The sequence below is a fragment of the Lolium perenne genome, chromosome 1 (genome assembly GCF_019359855.2).
Source record: "Lolium perenne isolate Kyuss_39 chromosome 1, Kyuss_2.0, whole genome shotgun sequence".
In the NCBI taxonomy this organism is placed as follows: domain Eukaryota; kingdom Viridiplantae; phylum Streptophyta; class Magnoliopsida; order Poales; family Poaceae; genus Lolium; species Lolium perenne.
In genome coordinates, this window is record NC_067244.2 from 59,947,973 (window position 1) to 59,967,445 (window position 19,473).

Below are 19,473 nucleotides of genomic sequence, written 5' to 3' on the forward strand. Positions count from 1 at the left end.
ACGAGTGAGGTGCGCCACAAAATAGTGCGCCACAAAATTCGCTATTTCAGTGGCGCACATTGTCTGGCGTGGCACATAAATAAATTATGTGACGCACGGAAAACTGATGCGCCATAGAATAGCATCCCACTTATAACTAGTTTTCCACTAGCGATGGTCTCACTGAATTTCGTTTCGATGCAGAAAGTGAATTGTTGGTGCATATTCAACAGTTCCCACCACCAATGATTGGGCTGCCATTGGCATGGACTAAGCAGTCCCAGGACTTCATCTTCCTAGCTGCTGCCACAGGTCAAAAATATGGTGTGCAGGACAGAAGTACCATATCCATTTGAAGAAGAAGAAGAAGACAACTTTTGGAGACAATTTGGGTTAGTGCAGGTGATCAGCACATGAGTAGTGCTACTTTAGTTTGTAGCTATGCAGTGTTATTTTGGAGATGCTTGCAGTTAGGATGCAGATGATCAGCACATCAGTAGTAATAGTGTATTTTCTAGCTTAATAATATCCTTTTGAAGTCCAAGAACTAGCTGTTAAAGACAATGAGTTGAACTGTACTTCAGTTCATACGGGTTACGTGTTTATATAGGAGGCTGATACGTCTCCGACGTATTGATAATTTCTTATGTTCCATGCCACATTATTGATTGATGATATCTACATGTTTTATGCATACTTTACATCATATTTATGCATTTTCTGGAACTAACCTATTAACAAGATGCCGAAGAGCCAGTTGCTGTTTTCTGCTGTTTTTGGTTTCAGAAATCCTAGTAAGAAAATATTCTCGGAATTGGACGAAATCAACGCACAGGGTCCTATTTTGCCACGAAGCTTCCAGAAGACCGAAGAGTCAACGAAGTGGGGCCACGAGGTGGCCAGGAGGGTGGCCGGCGCGGCCCAAGCCTTGGCCGCGCCGACCTGTCTCCTGGGCCCCTCGCGACGCCCCTGACCTACCCTTCCGCCTACAAATAGCCTTCGTCGCGAAACCCCCAGTACCGAGAGCCACGATACGGAAAACCTTCCAGAGACGCCGCCGCCACCAATCCCATCTCGGGGGATTCAGGAGATCGCCTCCGGCACCCTGCCGGAGAGGGGAATCATCTCCCGGAGGACTCTACACCGCCATGGTCGCCTCCGGAGTGATGTGTGAGTAGTCTACCCCTGGACTATGGGTCCATAGCAGTAGCTAGATGGTTGTCTTCTCCTCATTGTGCTTAATTGTCGGGTCTTGTGAGCTGCCGAACATGATCAAGATCATCTATCTGTAATTCTATATGTTGTGTTTGTTGGGATCCGATGAATAGAGAATACCATGTTATGTTGATTATCAATTTATGTCTATGTGTTGTTTATGATCTTGCATGCTCCCCGTTATTATTAGATGCTCTGGCCAAGTTGATGCTAGTAACTCCAAGAGGGAGTATTTATGCTCGATAGTGGGTTCATGTCTCCGTGAATCTGGGGGAGTGAGAGAAACCTCTAAGGTTATGGATGTGCTGTTGCCACTAGGAATAAAACATTGATTCTATGTCCGAGGATGTAGTTATTGATTACATTACGCGCAATACTTAATGCAATTGTCTGTTGTTAGCAACTTAATACTGGAGGGGGTACGGATGATAACCTGAAGGTGGACTTTTTAGGCATAGATGCATGCTGGATAGCGGTCTATGTACTTTGTCGTAATGCCCAATTAAATCTCACAATACTCATCATAATATGTATGTGCATGGTCATGCCCTCTCTATTTGTCAATTGCCCAACTGTAATTTGTTCACCCAACATGCTGTTTATCTTATGGGAGAGACACCTCTAGTGAACTGTGGATCCCGGTCCAATTCTCTATACTGAAATACAATCTACTGCAATACTTGTTCTACTGTTTTCTGCAAACAATCATCATCCACACTATACATCTAATCCTTTGTTACAGCAAGCCAGTGAGATTGACAACCTCACTGTTTCGTTGGGGCAAAGTACTTGGTTTGTTTTGTGCAGGTTCCACGTTGGCGCCGGAATCCCTGATGTTGCGCCGCACTACATCTCGCTGCCATCAACCTTCAACATGCTTCTTGGCTCCTACTGGTTCGATAAACCTTGGTTTCATACTGAGGGAAAACTTGCCGCTGTACGCATCACACCTTCCTCTTGTGGTTCCCAACGGACGCGTGCTGTACGCGTATCAAGCTCTTTTTCTGGCGCCGTTGCCGGGGAGATCAAGACACGCTGCAAGGGGAGTCTCCACATCCCAATCTCTTTACTTTGTTTTTGTCTTGCTTAGTTTTATTTACTACTTTGTTTGCTGCACTAAATCAAAATACAAAAAAATTAGTTGCTAGTTTTACTTTATTTGCTATCTTGTTTGCAATATCAAAAACACAAAAAAATTAGTTACTTGCATTTACTTTATCTAGTTTGCTTTATTTACTACTGCTAAAATGGGTACTCCTGAAAATACTAAGTTGTGTGACTTCACAACCACAAATAATAATGATTTCTTATGCACACCTATTGCTCCACCTGCTACTACAGCAGAATTCTTTGAAATTAAACCTGCTTTACTAAATCTTGTTATGCGAGAGCAATTTTCTGGTGTTAGTTCTGATGATGCTGCTGCCCATCTCAATAATTTTGTTGAAATTTGTGAAATGCAAAAATATAAGGATGTAGATGGTGACATTATAAGATTAAAATTGTTCCCTTTCTCACTAAGAGGAAGAGCTAAAGATTGGTTGCTATCTCTGCCTAAGAATAGTATTGATTCATGGACTAAATGCAAGGATGCTTTTATTGGTAGATATTATCCCCCTGCTAAAATTATATCTTTGAGGAGTAGCATAATGAATTTTAAACAATTGGATACTGAGCATGTTGCACAAGCATGGGAATGAATGAAATCTTTGGTTAAAAATTGCCCAACCCATGGACTGACTACTTGGATGATCGTCCAAACCTTTTATGCAGGACTGAATTTTTCTTCGCGGAACCTATTGGATTCAGCTGCTGGAGGTACCTTTATGTCCATCACTCTTGGTGAAGCAACAAAGCTTCTTGATAATATGATGATTAATTACTCTGAATGGCACACGGAAAGAGCTCCACAAGGTAAGAAGGTAAATTCTGTCGAAGAAACCTCTTCCTTGAGTGATAAGATTGATGCTATTATGTCTATGCTTGTGAATGATAGGACTAATGTTGATCCTAATAATGTTCCGTTAGCTTCATTGGTTGCTCAAGAAAAACATGTTGATGTAAACTTCATTAAAAATAATAATTTCAACAACAATGCTTACCGGAACAATTCTAGTAACAACTATAGGCCATATCCTTATAATAATGGCAACAGCTATGGTAATTCTTATGGGAATTCTTACAACAATAATAGGAACACACCCCCTGGACTTGAAGCTATGCTTAAAGAATTTATTAGTACACAAACTGCTTTTAACAAATCTGTTGAAGAAAAGCTTGGGAAAATTGATATACTTGCTTCTAAAGTCGATAGTCTTGCTGCTGATGTTGATCTTTTGAAATCAAAAGTTATGCCTAATGAAAATCTTAATAATAATATTGTTACTACAGCAAATGCCATCCAAGTTAGAATTAATGAGAATATAAGATTGATGGCCGAATTGCGTGCTAGGTGGGAAAGAGAAGAAAATGAGAAAGAACAGAATATAGCTAAAGTTTGGACTATTACCACCACTAGTAATGCTAATGCTACACAAGTTGCTGCACCTCCTACTATTAATGGTAAAATAATTGGTGTTGGCAATGTTTCTACTTCAAATACAAAGCGCGAAAAACTGCCTGAAACTGCTAAAACTGCTGAAACTGCCTGTGATAAAACTGCTGAAATTTTTTCCAACATTGGGGATGATGATCCCATTGCTTTAGATTATAATGGTTTAAATTTTGATGATTGCCACATCTTTGAAGTTATAAAGTTCTTACAAAAACTTGCTAAGAGTCATAATGCTAGTGCTATAAATTTGGCTTTCACGAAACATATTACAAATGCTCTCATAAAAGCTAGAGAAGAGAAACTAAAACGCGAAGCTTCTATTCCTAGAAAGCTAGAGGATGGTTGGGAACCCATCATTAAGATGAAGGTCAATGACTTTGATTGTAATGCTTTATGTGATCTTGGTGCAAGTATTTCTGTTATGCCTAAGAAAATTTATAATATGCTTGACTTGCCACCATTGAAAAATTGTTATTTGGATGTTAATCTTGCTGATCATTCTACAAAGAAACCTTTGGGGAAAGTTGATAATGTTCGCATTACCGTTAACAATAATCTTGTCCCCGTTGATTTTGTTGTCTTGGATATTGAATGCAATGCATCTTGTCCCATCATATTGGGAAGACCTTTTCTTCGAACTGTTGGTGCTATCATTGATATGAAGGAAGATAATATTAAATATCAATTTCCTCTCAAGAAAGGTATGGAACACTTCCCTAGAAAGAGAATGAAGTTACCTTTTGATTCTATTATTAGAACAAATTATGATGTTGACACTTCGTCTCTTGATAATACTTGATACACACTTTCTGCGCCTAGCTGAAAGGCGTTAAAGAAAAGCGCTTATGGGAGACAATCCATGTTTTTACTACAGTACTTTGTTTTTATTTTGTGTCTTGGAAGTTGTTTACTACTGTAGCAACCTCTCCTTATCTTAGTTTTGTGCATTGTTGTGCCAAGTAAAGTCGTTGATAGTAAGGTTCATACTAGATTTGGATTACTGCGCAGAAACAGATTTCTTTGCTGTCACGAATCTGGGAAAAATTCTCTGTAGGTAACTCAGAAAATTATGCAAATTTACGTGAGTGATCCTCAGATATGTACGCAACTTTCATTCAATTTGAGCATTTTCATTTGAGCAAGTCTGGTGCCTCAATAAAATCCGTCATTACGAACTGTTCTGTTTTGACAGATTCTGCCTTTTATTTCGCATTGCCTGTTTTGTTATGTTCGATGGATTTTTCGATTCCATTGACTTTCAGTAGCTTTGTGCAATGTCCAGAAGTGTTAAGAATGATTATTTCACCTCTGAACATGTATATTTTGATTGTGCACTAACCCTCTAATGAGTTGTTTTGAGTTTGGTGTAGAGGAAGTTTTCAAGGATCAAGAGAGGGAGATGATACAACATGATCAAGGAGAGTGAAAGCTCTAAGCTTGGGGATGCCCCGGTGGTTCACCCCTGCATATATCAAGAAGACTCAAGCGTTTAATCTTGGGGATGCCCAAGGCATCCCCTTCTTCATCGACAACATTATCAGGTTCCTCCCCTGAAACTATATTTTTATTCCGTCACATCTTATGTGCTTTGCTTGGAGCGTCGGTTTGTTTTTGTTTTTTTTTTGTTTGAATAAAATGGATCCTAGCATTCATTGTGTGGGAGAGAGACACGCTCCGCTGTTGCATATGGACAAATATGTCCTTAGGCTTTACTCATAGTATTCATGGCGAAGTTTCTTCTTCGTTAAATTGTTATATGGTTGGAATTGGAAAATGCTACATGTAGTAATTGCTAAAATGTCTTGGATAATGTGATACTTGGCAATTGTTGTGCTCATGTTTAAGCTCTTGCATCATATACTTTGCACCTATTAATGAAGAAATACATAGAGCATGCTAAAATTTGGTTTGCATATTTGGTCTCTCTAAAGTCTAGATAATTTCTAATATTGAGTTTGAACAACAAGGAAGACGGTGTAGAGTCTTATAATGTTTACAATATGTCTTTTATGTGAGTTTTGCTGCACCGCTTCATCCTTGTGTTTGTTTCAAATAGCCTTGCTAGCCTAAAACTTGTATCGAGAGGGAATACTTCTCATGCATCCAAATACTTGAACCAACCACTATGCCATTTGTGTCCACCATACCTACCTACTACATGGTATTTCACCGCCATTCCAAAGTAAATTGCTTGAGTGCTACCTTTAAACAATTCAAAACTTATTACCTCTGATTTGTGTCAATGTTTTATAGCTCATGAGGAAGTATGTGGTGTTTATCTTTCAATCTTGTTGGGCAACTTTCACCAATGGACTAGTGGCTTCATCCGCTTATCCAATAATTTTGCAAAAAGAGCTGGCAATGGGATTCCCAGTCCCAAATTAATTAATAAAAATAGACACTCCTCCATGGTATGTGATTGTTGGACGGCACCCGAAGGATTCGGTTAGCCATGGCTTGAGAAAGCAAAGGTGGGGAGGAGTGTCATCATAATCTATACCTAATAATAAAGGGAGAAGCGTTTCCTTGGTTCGGTCCGTTTGGCCTCTCTTCGTCCGTTTAGTTTCGTCCGTCTTTCCTTATCTACCTCGATCGTTGAAAACCCGATCATCCTTCATTGAGTCGATCGGTAAAACATGGACAACATAATTCAATCGGTAAACAACCCGGACGTGTCAAGACTCAACAGCAGACCAACTGTCGCGGTGGATTGGCCCAAGATCGGAACGGCCCAATTCCACCCCCACGCGAGAAAAACTTTCCTCCTTTTAACCGTGTAATTATAATTGTACTGAACCTTGGAAAACTTAGGAATCCCGATCAGACACGAGTCACCCTATATATTCTTGCCTTCTAATCTCTAATCCAATAAATATGGGTGGGAGCGATAGATTGCCCGGCAACAAATCGACCTAAGGCTGGTCATAGTGCATAGTAACTTCAACTAGTAACATGCACATGACACTAGTTTATGTTACTATCTTCATAGTGCATAGTAACATCAAGTTAATACTCCATTAATTATCTTGTAGACTCATTGTGTCTTGAAAAGTGTGATGTTACAGTAACTAGCTATGTTACTCTATCCTCCTCTCTCCTCATTAACTCAGTGCCACATAAGCAAATTTGCTGAGTTGGCTCCTAAGTTACTACTTAAGTTACTTGCACTATGAGTAGTCTAAGCACGTGGAAACAATAACGACAACTCTCACGAACCACCACCTGCTCGTGACCGGCGGCGGTCAAGAGCCGGGTCGTCGGCTCGTGGACACGGGCGGGCACAGGCCAGCACAGCTTCGAGTACCACTATACGGACGGCGTCAGAGTCCCATGGCTCCCACCACATCGCAGGTCAAGGAGGATCGCCAGGAAACCAAGAACGTCCGGACCAATAGATCGGCGCGCCCCTGCACCAAATAGAGACGTGGAAACCAAGCTCTACCGCTGCCCTATGCTCCTTCGTCGTCCGCTGGTCTCCCCCATTCGCGTTTACCTCGACGAAGTCCAAAAGAAAGCGGCTGAACGGGGACACGTTTGACGTCATGGATCCTGGTCGCGTCGCCGCGAGGCTGATGGATATGAAAAATATAATCAGTTGGAGTAATGGCTGGCTGGTACAGCGCCTCCGCTCTCACACTATGCCCGTGTGGACGTCGGCATGCCGGGCGGAGCGGCAGGTTCGGCGCGTGCTCAGTCTTATCAAGGACATGCCGTTCGAGCCCGGCGTTAACCATTGTGATGGAAAGGTCATCGGGGGAGCGGCCACGCTCTCGTCATCATGGTCGGTCTAGGCATCCACGCAAAGCGTGGTGAGTGGCATGACGGCTGTGTGGTGAAACCGGCATGGCGAAGGAGGCAGAGGGTGCAGCTGCCGAATTGAGCTGCATGCATGCCTTCATGTCAGGGACGTGTCTCCAGTCGACGTCCAGCTACCGGATGATCAAGCAAGAATTTCGGATCAGCCCATGTCTCTGCCGGAATAGAATTGCCAAGGAGTACCCGGGATGTGTGTCTTGCGTTTGACTCAAGGAAAGTGAATATTGGACGTGATCTTTGTGGCCATGGCTTGATGCAATCAATCAGGTGCGGTGCTGGCTTGCAAACTCCGTGTCTGTTTTTTTTATCTAATTATTCTTTAATTATGATTAGATATATCAAAGTACAATAGTGAATTCAATTGAATTAGGAAACTGATAGTGATAGATCAATGGCGTTTGCTTCTCCGTTGTCGCTCGAATGACCGGGAGGTGAGATCATAAACGTGGTAATGCAAGGTCATAGGTGTTGATTTTTGGTAGTTCACGGAAAGTGCACAACTTCAGCTCTGTTCAAAAACCGATGTCTCAACTTTGTTAAAATTTAAATATATTTTGACTGATTTTAGATTTCAGTATCCGATATATCCAAATTTATCCAAAGTTCATTTTTTTTATGAATAGAGGGAGTAGTACACTTCCCGCTCGAAGAAATGCTGAACAAAAATTACGAAGTCCGTCAAGAGGTAAACACAAGGGATATTCACTTTGGCTCATAGGAGCATTTGCTCCCACTATATGAATCTACATTTTGAAGTGTCAAAAAATTCTAAAGTAAAATCTTTCATGTACATCTACATATTTTATGTTCGTGCACAAGTTTTTAAAAGAAACTAAAAAAATTTGTGGCTCCTGTAAAAAAAGATAAATTTTGATGCTATAACACGACTACGTACAGGACATTTTTTTGTCTTTTTTGTACACGCCATATAAAATGTTGTTTCTCCATGAAAACTTGTGCACTAACAAAGAATGTCACGATGTACCCCAAAAAATTTATGTCAATTTTTTTTGAAATTTTTAAAATTACTTTTTAATTATTTTGTATAATGGGAGCATTTGCTCCAATGAGCCAAAACGCCACCTCCGTAAACACAATTGCTACAGAAAAGAGATGCCAATGGGTCCATGAGGTGTGCTGCATAGAGGGGAATTTGAGGAGTGGGATGGGAGGGTGTCACCGGCGAGCAAGAAAAAGAGCCCGAGTCGATGGTCGGCGAGTAGGACCAGGGGCGGGTCATGCATGGGTGGAAGGTGGAGGGCAGGGAGGCGGCATGTAGGTGAAAATGGTGGTGCGTTGCCAAAGTTCTTCAGGATCTAGCAAGGATATAAAGAAGGGTGTGCCAAGATTATTGGGTTTTTTATGCTCGAATTACATAGAACTATTTCGGTAAAATATCATCCGTAGCAACGCACGGGCTTTCTTCCTAGTAAAACTAAAATAAAAAGGCACTCCTTCATGGTATGAGATTGTTGGCAGGCACCCGAAGGATTCGGTTAGCCATGGTTTATGAAAGAAAGGTTGGAAGGAGTGCCACACAAAAATAAAATAAAATGGGAGCCGCTCTTTGAAGGTTTGTGTAACGGCCCAGGGTATACCCCTATTCGATTTTGCTTGTTCTCTTTTCTTTTGTGCATAATCATCAGCATCATGCATAATCATCCACATATTTTTGAAAAAACAAAATTATTTAAAAGTAAACCTCTTTTCCTTTCTTCTTGTAAGGTTTATAAAACCCCCACTCTTTTCTTACTTTGAAATAAACCCAAAACAACAATAATAATAATAATAATAAAAAAATGTTCTGGATGTTTTATAAAACCTATTTTAAATCTTTGTTTTCATCCAATTGTTTTGAAACCCCTTTTCTTCCCAAACCCTTCTCCTCTTTTCTTGTTTTCTTGGAAGAATCAGCGAGGAGAAGAATTACAACAGCAACAGCAGATCAACGTGAAGAAGAAGAGCAAAAATCAGTTCAGCTGGGCCACCTAATACCCCTTCCGAGTTCCGAACCTGTAAACCATCTTTTTCCTGGCCCATTTTTCTTCTCTCTTTACCCGGACATCTCCTGGCCCAGCTACGTCTCCTAGCGAGAGGGTCTTCTTCAACCTGTACGGCGAGAATCTGAGCGGTGCCACGTACCCAGGAGTTCGATGGGACGGATAGGAGCAGCACCATTCCTCCTTAAAACATTCCCTGCAACCCTAGTGCTGCTTCTCCCTCCCTGCCGCCGCCACTCCTTTCTTCTTCTCGTCGCTCGCTCTTCTCCTCCCGATTTCCAAGAGAAAACAGCAGCCGCTGCTTCCGTCCGTACGTCGCCAGCGTGCTCGCCCAAGCTCGCGCCGCGCCGCCGCCTCTTCGCGTCTCCGTCGACCTCTGCGTCATCGTGCTCCTCGCGCGCGAGCTCATCTCTGAAACGTTGTGCGTCTTCCTCTGCTCCAACCACGTCCCCGCCACCAGAACGCCCGGGTCCTCCTTCTTGTGTACGTTCTCCGCTGCACCCGGGCCTCCCCTGACTCGGCAGGTCATCCTCGATTTTCTCCGTCAAGCACGCCGCCACGTTCCTGGACGCAGTGCGTCCAGTCGACGTCTGCGACTCTGCATCCAAGCTCGCCTCCGGCCGCCGCCTTGGCCATGCTCGGCAAGCTGACCGGCGCCTCTTCAACTACCACTGTTGCTCGCGTCCTCCGTCCTCCGTCCTCCGTCACCAGCGACCTCGTCTGCAAGTCCGTCCACGTCCGCAGCGCCACAGGTCGCGACTTCTAAACATCCATGCGGAGGGTAAATGCCTCTCTTCATACGTTGTACATGCAAGTCTTTGACAGCACCTTCGTCATTTATCTGGCCGCCCTCGTATCTGCAGCTACGGCTCCCTGCATCGCTGTTCGTCTTCCCCGACGCCTCCGGGTTCTTCTCAAGGTCCGTCTCGCCAGCGCACTCAAGCGCGTCCGCGGCACCGCGCTGCTCACGTCTTGGTCGCTACTTCTGCGTCTTCCTCGTCGGACACGTCCGTCACGGCGTCACCGGCGTTGTGCATGCCAATCTCTGGCTTCGTATGGTTTAAAACAACGCGTGATGTATCCTGGGAAGGTCGATGCTAGCTCAGCTCCAGCTGGTTTGTTCCGTGTGCATGCGTGCAATCTCCTGAATCCTGATCCATCCCCAGGACATGCAAAGCCTCTCCTTTTTAATCATTGTTTTTCTTTGCTCTGCTGACAGTTGGGTTCTGCCCGTCAGTGTCTTGGGTTATCTCTTCACCAGTGAGAAAAGGATCAGCATTCAGCGCCAATCAGCTTCTTACCTGGCCCATGGGTCAGCCTCTCAGCCTCGTATCTTCCTGGCATTTGCTTCTTCCCGGATAGGATCACGAAGTGGTGTGGTGAGATACGACAAGTTCTCCGGATGTCCCTCGGCAAGCTTTAACAGGCAAGCATTTCCCCTATACTCCTGCCCCTGCAGAAGTCGCTTACCTATTTTATTTTGCCTTCTTCCTCATGCTAGCTTTAAGTTGCGTTCTTGTCACGTGTCCCTTCCACTTGTTACCTCAAGCAGCCTATATTGCCTCCACCAACCACCTACAGCTATTGTTTGGTTATCGGGTCTGCCTTGCGAGTCGTAGTGCATGCTAGTGCTGTGTTATCTCGTTACCGTTACCGCTATCTTATCGGGTTATCGGTTGGGAATCATGACACATGGTTTATGGACATATCTGTTGAGGGTATCATGGTTACTTTAATTGTTAAGCGGAGGCATCGGTGGGTCAGCTGATCGTTTTGTGACGGCTCACTTGTGTTTCTTTAAAACCTAGGACCCCGAGTTCTTGTTATCTTTTCCGAGACTGAGCGCTCTAACCACACGTGGGTATGTTTCTGGGTCTCCCCTCGACCACTGCCGGAATCTACAGCTTTGTCCAGTGGCCACAACTAGTTTACATGTTTTACCATTTGTTGTTTGCGTGCATGCTAGCCTGTTACTTATTTACTTTGGGAAGCCCCTGGGTGCCTAGTATCCCTTGTTTCTGGTATGCACGTATAGGTTTGCGGCCTGAGCGTTTATCGCATGCTGAAGCGGGTCATTCGCCCCTATGTGTGTTCTGACCCTCGGAAGCCGTGCACGCAATAGCTAGGTCCGTTTCGGAGATACGGCCGGACTTCGATACGGGTTCAACTTGGTTAGGTGGCTTCCTGGACATTGTTGTCGTGAAGGAGAGTGCGAGTCGTGATGTCCACCTGTCGCAAGTGGGTTGATCGTGCGTGTGGGCACATTTGGGCACCCCTGCAGGGTAAAATCTTATCGATAAGCCGCGTCCGCGGTTATGGACGACTTGGAGCTGTATGACTCGACCATAGACAACTTACACCTGCTGTTTCAATCATAATAACTTGCGTAGTAAGTTAGCACAACTCTAATAATAAATGGTTAAAACTTGTCAACCGTGTGAGTGCCCTTGTAAGTACTTCCTTGCGGGGGGGGGGGGGGGGGAACGCATCGGTTGTGTTATGTTTGCAGAGTATAGAACTGTTAGTTTATGCGCTTTCTCACCTTCTCTGATAGACGAATGTTGTAGAGTGTCTCTATAGGTTTTTAGTGCATGCTCGCTGCCGCTTAACCCCACCATATTGCCTATGACGTTCCTCTTGCGTCCTCTAAGTCCCCTGCGTGCCTCAAGTACAAAGGACGACTGGTTGACGAATGCTTATACGTCTTGAAGTCTTGTTAAGTACGAACCCGTACTTATTGCTGCTTCTACGGGATATAACCGGGCAGGTATGAAGATATGTTCGATGAAGACGACGTTAGCAAGGGTTACCCTTCCGGCTTGGCCTGGGCAGGGTTATGGACGCCACTGGTTATCTTCAGGACTCTTAGTCCAATTTGTATCTTATCCGTACTCGGATGTATTCGCTCTTCTGTATGATTTGGATCTTTGTATTGTATATTTGTATCTTGACTCGTTGGAGTCATTGTTGTAATATATATGTTTCTTCTGGGCTCTATTGTAATCCTGTTGTAATGTTACCGCTCGTGATTGATTCCACCCGCATCGCGTGCATGCTTCGGCGTGTACGAGGCGCTTGGTGGTGCGTCTCCTAAAATCGATATCGTGCGGATTTCGGCGGGTTCGCTGGGATCCTCATGGTACCGGTTCTGGGGCGTCACAGTTTGTCTGGCAAGGGGGTTAGAGTGCCCACTACCATTCGTTGACAACAACAAACACCTCTCAAAATTTTACTTTTATTGCTCTCTATATGTTTTCAAAATCAAAGCTCTAGCACAAATATAGCAATCGATGCTTTCCTCTTTGAAGGACCATTCTTTTACTTTTATTGTTGATTCAGTTCACCTATCTCTCTCCACCTCAAGAAGCAAACACTTGTGTGAACTGTGCATTGATTCCTACATATTTGCATATTGCACTTGTTATATTACTTTACATTGACAATATCCATGAGATATACATGTTATAAGTTGAAAGCAACCGCTGAAACTTCATCTTCCTTTGTGTTGCTTCAATACCTTTACTTTAAATTATTGCTTTATGAGTTAACTCTTATGCAAGACTTATTGATGCTTGTCTTGAAGTACTATTCATGAAAAGTCTTTGCTATATGATTCAGTTGTTTACTCATGTCATTTACATTGTTTTGATCGCTGCATTCACTACATATGCTTACAATAGTATGATCAAGGTTATGATGGCATGTCACTCCAGAAATTATCTTTGTTTATCGTTTACCTGCTCGGGACGAGCAGAAACTAAGCTTGGGGATGCTGATACGTCTCCGACGTATTGATAATTTCTTATGTTCCATGCCACATTATTGATGATATCTACATGTTTTATGCATACTTTACATCATATTTATGCATTTTCTGGAACTAACCTATTGAAAAGATGCCGAAGAGCCGATTCTTGTTTTCATTGCTTTTTGGTTTCAGAAATCCTAGTAAGGAAATATTCTCGGAATTGGACGAAATCAACGCCCAGGGTCCTATTTTGCCACGAAGCTTCCAGAAGACCGAAGAGTCAACGAAGTGGGGCCACAAGGTGGTCAGGAGGGTGGCCGGCGCGGCCCAAGCCTTGGCCTCGCCGACCTGTCTCCTGGGCCCCTCGCGACGCCCCCTGACCTACCCTTCCGCCTACAAATAGCCTTCGTCGCGAAACCCCCAGTACCGAGAGCCACGATACGGAAAACCTTCCAGAGACGCCGCCTCCGCCAATCCCATCTCGGGGGATTTAGGAGATCGCCTCCGGCACCCTGTCGGAGAGGGGAATCATCTCCCGGAGGACTCTACACCGCCATGGTCGCCTCCGGAGTGATGTGTGAGTAGTCTACCCCTGGACTATGGGTCCATAGCAGTAGCTAGATGGTTGTCTTCTCCTCATTGTGCTTAATTGTCGGGTCTTGTGAGCTGCCGAACATGATCAAGATCATCTATCTGTAATTCTATATGTTGTGTTTGTTGGGATCCGATGAATAGAGAATACCATGTTATGTTGATTATCAATTTATGTCTATGTGTTGTTTATGATCTTGCATGCTCTCCGTTATTAGTAGATGCTCTGGCCAAGTTGATGCTAATAACTCCAAGAGGGAGTATTTATGCTCGATAGTGGGCTCATGTCTCCGTGAATCTGGGGGAGTGAGAGAAACCTCTAAGGTTATGGATGTGCTGTTGCCACTAGGGATAAAACATTGATGCTATGTCCGAGGATGTAGTTATTGATTACATTACGCGCAATACTTAATGCAATTGTCTGTTGTTAGCAACTTAATACTGGAGGGGGTTCGGATGATAACCTGAAGGTGGACTTTTTAGGCATAGATGCATGCTGGATAGCGGTCTATGTACTTTGTCGTAATGCCCAATTAAATCTCACAATACTCATCATAATATGTATGTGCATGGTCATGCCCTCTCTATTTGTCAATTGCCCAACTGTAATTTGTTCACCCAACATGTTGTTTATCTTATGGGAGAGACACCTCTAGTGAACTGTGGACCCCGGTCCAATTCTCTATACTGAAATACAATCTACTGCAATACTTGTTCTACTGTTTTCTGCAAACAATCATCATCCACACTATACATATAATACTTTGTTACAGTGATGACCCACAAGTATAGGGGGTGTATCGTAGTATCTTCGATAAGTAAGAATGCCGATCCCAACGAGGAGCAGAAGGTGTTGATAAGCAGTTTCGATGAAGGATTCACTGTAAATGCTCACAGACAAGTATTCAGGGGGGTTTGATGTTACAGTTGAATAAAGTACGAGTATGTAAAGTGCGAGAGTAACAATTGCAGCGAGTGGCCCAATCCTTTTTAGCACAAAGGACAAGCCGGTTTGTTTACTTATAATGACCAAACGTTCTCGAGGACACACGGGATTTTAGTCTAGTGCTTTCGCTACATACAGCTAAATAATCTTCATTGTTGTGATAAGTGTTGTGTGGGTGAACCTATGCTAATGTACCGCCCTTCCTAGGACTAATACATACTTGTGATTATACCCCTTGCAAGCATCCGCAACTACAAGAAAGTAATTAAGAAATAAATCTAACCACAGCCTTAAACTCTGAGATCCTGCGATCCCTCCTGCATCGATATACCAACGGGGGTTTAGGTTTCTGTCACTCCGGCAACCCCGCAATTGGCAAACGAATACAAGATGCATTCCCCTAGGCCCATAAATGGTGAAGTGTCATGTAGTCGACGTTCACATGACACCACTGGAAGAATAACACCACAACTTAAATATCACACCATTGAATATTACTCATCCATAGTTCACTACTAACATTTAGACTTCACCCATGTCCTCAAGAACTAAACGAACTACTCACGAGACATCATACGGAACATGATCAGAGGTGATATGATGATGAATAACAATCTGAACATAAACTTAGTTCAATGGTTTCACTCAATAGCATCAACAACAAGTAGAAATCGATACCGGGAGAGTTTCCCCTATCAAACAATAAAGATCAAACCCAAATTGCTATGGCGGTGACGGTGTCCAGCGGTGATGACGGCGGTGATGATGGTGGAGATGATGATGATGGTGATGGCGATGATGTCCGGCTCGATGACGGTGACGATGGCGTCGATTTCCCCTCCCGGAGGGAATTTCCCCGGCGGATTCCCGCCCGCCGGAGAGCTCTTTCTCTCTCGGTGTTCTCCGCCCCGCAGAGGCGGCTGTAACTCGTCGCGAGGTACCCTCTGTGGCTTAGGTCTTCGGGACGATGGGTTTGGCGAAGAAAAAGAGGCGAAAGGGGTCGTGGGCCCTCCACACAACAGGCCGGCGCGGGCAGGGCCTGGGCCGCGCCGCCCTAGGGTGTGGGCCCACCCCGGCTGCTCCCGGCTCCTCCTTCGGCTTCCTTCGTCATCTTGAAAAATAGGATTTTTGGTATAATTTCCTTCCAGAGTTGATCTTCCGAAATATTGCGTTCGACGGTGCTTTTTCCAAAGAGAATCCCGGCTCCGGTGTTTGATCCTCCAATAACGATGAAACATGCAAAATAGATGAAATAACATAAGTAATGTGTCCCAATATGAAATATATCAATGAATAACAGCAAATTATGATATAAAATAGTGATGCAAATTGGACGTATCAACTCCCCCCAAGCTTAGACTTCGCTTGTCCTCAAGCGAAACTGAGCTCGATAGACATGACCACATGTTTATGGAGTGAAGAGTCGATAAATAAAATACGGACAAGAAGCATCATATTCATTCACACAGGACATTATAGTAGACAACCTCTTATAACTCATATTGAAACAAGTATAGGGTAATCACAAGTAAAGGTGCATGAGAAATCATGATTGGTGATGGCAAACTTCGTTCTTGGTCAGAGAACAACTAACAGATTATATTTATCTTATTGAGCAGCGCTCTCATGTTAGAGTTTATAAGGCACGACTTGCATACTCAATCATAATGGTCTTCTCATGATCATTGATAACTTGCAAAGCTATATTCATTCAGATAAAACTTGTACTAAACAAGGAAGAATAAAAGACATGATGTAGCAAATCACAATATTATGGTTTGATCACAACTACTCAAATGCTTGCTTGAGATGGAGGGAAATAGGTTTACTGACTCAACATAAAGTAAAAGACAGGCCCTTCGCAGAGGGAAGCAGGGATTAAATCATGTGCTAGAGCTTTTTCAGTTTTGCAATCATATAAAGAGAATAAAAGTAACATTTTGAGAAGTGTTTGTTGTTGTCAACGACTGGTAGCGGGTACTCTAACCCCCTTGCCAGACAACCTCCTAAGAGCGGCTCCCATATTATTTTCATTTTGTGTGGCACTCCTTCCAACCTTTCTTTCACAAACCATGGCTAACCGAATCCTCGGGTGCCCGCCAACAATCTCATACCATGAAGGAGTGCCTTTTTATTTTAGCTTTATTATGATAATGACACTCCCCCCAACCTTTGCTTACACAAGCCATGGCTAACCGAATCCTTCGGGTGCCGTCCATCAATCACATACCATGGAGGAGTGTCTATTTAGTTTGATTAATTTGGGACTGGGAATCCCATTGCCAGCTCTTTTTGCAAATTTATTGGATAAGCGGATGAAGCCACTAGTCCATTGGTGAAAGTTGCCCAACAAGATTGAAAGATAAAACACCACATACTTCCTCATGAGCCATAAAACATTGACACAAATAAGAGATACTAAGTTTTGAATTGTTTAAAGGTAGCACATGAAGTATTTACTTGGAATGGCAGAAAATACCATGTAGTAGGTAGGTATGGTGGACACAAATGACATAGGTTTGGGTTAAGGTTTGGATGCACGAGAAGTATTCCCTCTCAGTACAGGTCTTTGGCTAGCAAGGTTAATTAGCAAGCATAAGAGTCGAGGGAAACAAACTAATATACATGTGATAGAAACAATCATGCATCTTCCTTGTAAGCACAAGCAATTTTACTTCAGAATAGTAAGCTATGAGCTAACAAGAAAGACAATGAAACATCTACAGGTATTTCTCTTTTCTATTTAAACCTTAAAGTGTTGTTGCTATTGACCCATGCTAAGTTTGCCAAAACCACATAGATTTATTCAATGCTCCCAAAGTGATACCAATACTAACAACAAGGTGAATCATATAGTAAAGATTGCAAACTAAAATAAGATGTGCAATATGTAAATGATAAGACTTCTCATTAATATTCCATAACGATAACTCACACCAAGGGATACATAGACAACCAACTAAAGGAGAGATACTTCCAAACGCAACCCATCTTATATGATAACTTCCCTACTCATGATATGACACTACTTGACAATAAAAGTAAAAGGTAGTGATAATGTGATACCGCGGCACTCCCCCAAGCTTGGAACAAACCAAGGGGATGCCAATACCGATGATGAATTACTCCTTCGGCGATGGTGGTGATGAATTCCTCCCGAGCTTCTTAATAAGCTCCTTCGTCTTCAGTTTCTCAGCTTGATAATTCTGCACTAAGATTCGAAGAGATTCATTGTTATCCGAAGTTGGCGATGACGACCTTGTAACGCGAATCGAGTGGTATTCAATCAATCTTCGGAGACGGCAGTTCTCCTCCTGGAGTATCTCCACTTCTCTTTTCAGAGCCCGATATTGATCACAAAACTCATCGGTAACCCGTAGAACTTCTTCCATCATGGGGAAAGAGTCGAGGCTGAGAGCGGGTGGTAGAGGTCCCTGCAAGTTATGAGAAAAAGAACGTCGAGTGTCAACAGATCCCACCAAGATTTGCTTGCTCCCTCCGGCTTGCTGATCTTGTCTTGATGGCACCTCCTTCTCTTCCTCCGAAAGCCCCTTGCCCTTGTTGTTGGAGGCCATGGTGCTTCTAAACCGAAAACAGATCCCTGCAGAAACAGCTTTCGAAACAAAACACGTCGAAAACACGATATACGGACCTCCAGGGGTCCGGGAGATTATATAGCAAATATTTTCGCGAAATAAGGAAAATACCAGATCGAACCCGAGTCGGAAAGGAGCGACGGGCGGCCAAACCATAGGCCGGCGCGGGCCCAGTCAGCCGCGCCGCCTATGGTGGCACCCCTCGTGCGTCCTTTCCACTCCGTTTCGAACTCGTAATTTCTTATATTTTCCAAAAACAGCAAAAATATAGTTCGGAAGGTAAATTGCGTACTTTTCATTACCAAGATCTTGTTACCTATTCAAAGTCGAGTTCTGGCGGACTATCAATTTGCCCTTTGATGAAATCTTCCGGTGTCTCCACTTGAATAATATCAACATCAACATTATAGGAATCACCTGAGATATAATGCTTGAGTCTTTGTCCATTCACCACTTGCGTAGCATTGCCTTGGAGAGAGCTAATTTTGATTGCTCCTGAACGATACACCTCCTCGACAACATATGGTCCTTCCCATTTCGAGAGTAATTTCCCTGCAAAGAATCTGAGACGAGACCGATACAATAGGACTTTATCCCCAATATTAAATTCTCTTTTGATAATCCTCCTATCATGCCATTTTTTAACTTTCTCTTTAAAGAGTTTAGCATTTTCATAAGCTTCACTTCTCCATTCATCTAGAGAGCTCAATTGCAACAACCTCTTATCACCGGCAAGTTTAGGATCTTTATTTAATTCCCTAACAGCCCAATAAGCTTTGTGCTCTAGTTCTAAAGGTAAATGACAAGCTTTCCCATAAACCATTTTATAAGGTGACATTCCCATGGGATTTTTATAAGCAGTTCTATAAGCCCAAAGTGCATCCTTCAATTTACTAGCCCAATTCTTTCTAGTTTTATTAACGGTCTTTCCCAAAATAGATTTAATCTCTCTATTTGATAATTCTACTTGACCACTAGTTTGAGGATGATAAGCAGAAGCAATTCTATGATTAATACCATACCTAGCA

The 19,473-nt window shown here is 43.2% G+C and overlaps 1 long non-coding RNA gene across 1 annotated transcript; it reads left to right on the forward strand.

The window, feature by feature from the left end:
- Positions 1 to 9,759: 9,759 nt before the first annotated feature.
- On the forward strand, positions 9,760 to 12,559 carry LOC127294870 (uncharacterized). The gene is made up of 4 exons (XR_011754453.1): positions 9,760 to 10,345; positions 10,428 to 10,679; positions 10,784 to 10,990; positions 12,332 to 12,559. It is a non-coding gene; the product is annotated as an uncharacterized lncRNA (long non-coding RNA).
- Positions 12,560 to 19,473: the final 6,914 nt, after the last annotated feature.